Consider the following 5,204-nt stretch of genomic DNA (forward strand, 5'->3'; position numbering starts at 1 on the left):
AGGTCAAAGCAAATGTGTTTGTGTTTTTATTTTCTGCAAGTATTGTAATGTTCTATTACTGTCTCTCTCCCTGCCCCCAAGACTATTTAATGGGTGAAATTCCATACTGCAATCTCACTGCACAGTTGCTTAAAACTGTTGAAATATCAGAGATTGTGTCATTTCCAGTCTTCAACCTGGGCTTCCCACTGGCTCTGAGCACATTCCTCAGGCAACGTTTGTGTGAACGTCACAATAGAGGCCCTGCACAGCTAATTAATACCAAGTCATCAAGAAGGTTTTCTAGAGCTAACCAAAGACAGGATTCTTCACACTGATCAAGGAATAAATAGCCTATTACCCTGGTGCATTCCAAACATTTGGGGGCCTCTCCCCAATTGAGTCATTTGTGGTATGACAAAATTCCTCTTCAATGCATCACTTTAGTTTTTTTTTTTAATTCTTTTTTTTTTTTTTAGATTTTTATTTTTATTTATTTGTCTCCCTTTCCCCCCCCCCGGCCGGTTGTCTGTTCTCTGTGTCCATTTGCTGGGTGTTCTTTGTCTGCGGCATAGGAATCTGTGTCTCTTCTTGTTGCATCATTTTGCTGTGTCAGCTCTCTGTGTATGCGGCACCATTCCTGGGCAGGCTGCACTTTCTTTCACACTGGGCGGCTCTCCTTACAGGGCGCACTCCTTGCGCGTGGGGCTCCCCTACGCGGGGACACCCCTACGTGGCAGGGCACTCCTTGCGTGCATCAGCACTGCGCATGGGCCAGCTCCACACGGGTCAAGGAGGCCCGGGGTTTGAACCGCGGACCTCCCATGTGGTAGACGGACGCCCTAACCACTGGGCCAAGTCTGCTTCCTGCATCACTTTAGTTTTGAACTGTGTCATGTTTCTCTTCCCTACTTCCTCTCTAAAATCTTCTATTAAAAAAAAAAACCTATAATGTTAAAAAAAAAAAAAAACCTGTCAAAGTGCCGACGTTAAGGCATAGCCCAGAGAAGATGGCTCTTTCTCATGATAACTCTGCCTACCATGGGGCTGCCACCAGGATGAAAGGCTGAAAGGCAAGCACTCAAACCACTCCCGAGACATTAGTAACTGAGCTTTGGACAAAGCACAGGTTCTTTGTGCTTTTTGTTAGGATTCTTTGGGCTGCAAAGTACAGGAAATTGGCACATGCTTGCTTGAGCAAAAAGGGACATCTATTATTCATTCAGCAAACACTGATTGAGCACCTACTCTGCGGCATGCACTGTTACAGGCACTTGAAATAAAGGGTGATTCATGGAATCCAGAGGTAAAGGTATAGCCTGCCTCCACCAGAGATGAGAACCAGGCACAGAAGGGCAATGGGGAATCCAGGAAGCCCCATCTCTGGGTCTTTGCCCTCTGCTTTTCTCTTTTCATCTGAACCATCCTTTACATTGCTACAAATAGGTGTTCTTGTTTCCCCACTCCTTGAGCTAAAAAGTGACAATTGCAATAAGTCCTAACCATTTATCATCGTCTCCGTTCAAGAGACCAGTCACACTAAGAAAAGACTCTAGTCAGCAAAATAAAAACGATTTTGCTCCTCCTGTAAGGGTGGTGGTGGGAGCAGGAGGAAAGCCCAGAAAAGCAAAGGTTGGGAAGACTAAAAATATTGTGTCCCCTACAAAAAAAAAACTTTTAAAATAAAGTAACAACTTAAAATGAAAGTTGTTAACTAAAGTACACATATATAGCTATGGTTACATATTCATAAAATACTTAATTTGTACTGGGCAATATGCTAAGTGCTTTGTACCCATCACTTCATTTCACCTATGCAACAATCCCATTTCTCTGAGAGGGTCTATGGTGTTTGCCAATTTCCATCGTGTAAATATTTGGTAGATTTCAAACCACTGTCATGCCCAGTGGAGTTGAAATAGATATACACAATAGCCGCCCCTGAGCTGGTGAGATTTGGCTCCAGCAGGCAACTGCCTATAAGTGAAGTACTACTTTTATCCTTGTTTTCCTCCAGAAGAGAAAACACAAACTAAGTGATTTGTCCAAGGTCGTCCAGAAGGTTCCTATTGCCTACTACTCCAGACAATCTCATCCCAAAGCTCAGGATTAAGAAAAAGTAGTAGACAGTGGCCATATAACCGTGCCATGTTGATCTTAAGTTCTATCAGATGCTCTTACTGCTTAACAAAATTTAGTGCCAAAAGTAGACAAGGAAATAGACTCAGAGGCTGACTTGTTCAAGACCATGCAGGAAGTAGGGAAGTCAGGATTCACACCCAAGTCAGTCTCTCTCCGAGACCAGCCATGAAACGCTGGTTAAAGTTGGGGGCCTCTTCTCACCTGCCAGGGACGTTTGCAGTTCTGCAGTGAGAGCCCCTTGGCCTGGAAGGCAGCAGTCTGCTTGACTGCAGGGTGGCGCCCGGTCCTCACTGAGGCAGGCCTCCGTCTTTCTGGAAAGCCCCCTGCTTCCTTACGTGTGCCCTGGTACAGTTTAGCACTGTCTGCTCCCAGCTTACCGGGCCCCGAACACAGTTGTCTCACTTCCTAAACTCTGCTTCAAGGAGAAAATGCAAAGAGAAGCTTACATCCAGATTCACTGCATCATTTCTTCCCAGCGAAGAGAGACGTTTCTTTAACCACAATAAAATCTTTTGCCTAGCTTTCATCCCCAACGGACAAAGCCAAGAAATTCTAAGGCAAAGAAAGCTCTGGCTATGAACCCTGTAGGGGGACAGGGGAATCCGTGTTTATTCACCTAAAACCGTAAATTTCAGGCTAAATTTAAAACCTTTTTTCTCCCATTTCTTTGGGGCACACGCAAAGCTAGTTCTAGCAAAATCATGAGGTACGTCAAAAAGCAGTTGAGGGAAACGGACTTTGGCCCAGTGGTTAGGGCGTCCGTCTACCACACGGGAGGTCCGCGGTTCAAGCCCCGGCCTCCTTGACCCGTGTGGAGCTGGCCATGCGCAGTGCTGATGCGCGCAAGGAGTGCCGTGCCACACAGGGGTGTCCCCCGCGTAGGACAGCCCCACACACAAGGAGCTTGCCCATAAGGAGAGCCGCCCAGCGCGAAGGAGGGAGCAGCCTGCCGAGGAATGGCGCCGCCCACACTTCCCGTGCCGCTGAGGACAACAGAAGCGGACAAAGAAACAAGACGCAGCAAAAAGACACAGAAAACAGACAACAGGGGGAGGGGAGGGGAATTAAATAAATAAATAAAATAAATCTTTAAAAAAAAAAAAGTCACAGAATCTAAACAGCAACACCAACGGGGACAAACTTGAGTGCCTTGTTCATTCCTGCCCCCGAGTTCCAAATCTTTAAAAAAAAAAAAAAACAGTTGAGAGGCCCCCACTCTCATTTCTAGTACATTCTCATGCATCTTTTCTCCCTCCTCCTTCCCCACCTCCAACTCTTACCACCCAGCACACATTTTAAATTTCATCCCTAGAAGTCTTTCCAGCTCTTGAATGAGACTCCACTCACTCCGCCAGCAATGACCAGGGGTGGTTCTATGTTAGCAGCAGGCCCACCCCAGGGGAACCCAGCATGGACACTGCCCTTGAGGGGCTCACACTCCAGCAGGGGAGCTAGTTAGGTGCACACAAAGCTAAAGGAATTGCGGTGGGAAATTCTCTGATTAATATTTAAGCAAAGACCTGGTAATACAGAAAAAAGAGGGATTTATTGGCAGGTGGGTGGGCAGGGGATGGGGTTGGTTTCAGTGACTTCTGGGAAGAGGTGACAGTTGGACTGGGCTTGAAGGATAAGGAGGTGTCTGTTCAGTACCCAAAGAAGGAAAGGCTGTTAACTAAATATGAGCAAAAGCTCAGTGACATGAAAATGGTTGCCCTATTCCAGGCATAGCAGCAGTGGCTGGAATTTGAGGAAAATGGAAAGAAGGTAATATCAAGCCTCTAAAAGGCTTAAACTCGGGAAGCGGATTTGGCTCAACTGATAGAGCAGCCGCCTACCACATGGGAGGTCCAGGGTTCAAGCCCAGGGCTTCCTGACCCATGTGGAGCTGGTCCACACGCAGTGCTGATGAGCACAAGGAGTGCCCTGCCATGCAGGGGTGTCCCCCGTGTAGGGAAGCCCCACGTGCAAGGAGTGCGCCCTATAAGGAGAGCCACCACACATGAAAACACAGCCCACCCAGGAGTGGCACCGCTGATGCGGCAAGATGACGCAACAAAAAAGAGATGCAGTTTCCCGGTGCCACTGACAAGAATACAAGCAGACACAGAAGAACCCACAGCAAATGGACACAGAGAGCAGACAATGGGGGGCGGGGAGAGAAACAAATAAAAAATAACTCTTTTTAAAAAATAAATAAAAGGCTTAAACTGTTCCCCTGCTGGAAGTGTTTGTTTTCACAGGCGCAGAGGGAGAACAATGGCACTTAAAAATGTTAAAAAAGGACACTTGGCTGGGGGTCCGAGGGCCTGAGTTCTAGTTCAAATCCTCTCCGCAGCTATGCCGTTTAAGGTAAGCTGGATAAGTACTCTGAAAGGCCCAATCATAAATAATCTCCCATGTGGACCAACATGGGGCCATTTCAGAGGAGGGAAGCTTGACTTGAGAGGGAGGCCTTTTGTCTTCGTTCCCACACCCAGTGGTCCCCACAGTTCAATGGAACACCGCACCCAACCGGGTCCACATGAGACCCTGCTACGAGGATTTCGAGAAGGCTCTGCCGGGGATGCGGACCCCACTCCTAACTGTTCTGTGGACTAGACGTCTATCTACCTGGCATCCTCAGGTCACACTCGGCCCATGGAGACCTGAAGTCAGAAATGTTCTGCCTGAAAATGTTCTGCCTAGGGCACTGGCAACTAGGCTGTGGCAGGCTAAGCTCATTTAGAAATTAGTCATGAGCCTTTAAATTCCACATAGGTTATCGGGTCTAATCGCGCTGCTGGTATCTCTAGAAGGATTCATACAGTCCACCCAAGCAAACTCGGAGCCCGGTATTGAAAAAAATCTCACAAGCCTGCACTCAGAAATTTCTGTGTTAAAGCTGTTCCTTCTGTGTATGCTCTGCCCCCGCCCTGCCTCCCCGGTCCCCTACACATCTGCTTAGAGCAGGCCTTGAGCTCCCGCACAACTTATAGCATAGCCAGGCTTATATTTAATAAGGCATCAACTTCATTAATTATGCTGTGTTCTTCATCTGCCTGCTCTCATCTATTAAACCAAACAGGTACCACTTTTCATGGAAT

The sequence above is a fragment of the Dasypus novemcinctus genome, chromosome 8, assembly GCF_030445035.2.
Source record: "Dasypus novemcinctus isolate mDasNov1 chromosome 8, mDasNov1.1.hap2, whole genome shotgun sequence".
Lineage (NCBI taxonomy): Eukaryota > Metazoa > Chordata > Mammalia > Cingulata > Dasypodidae > Dasypus > Dasypus novemcinctus.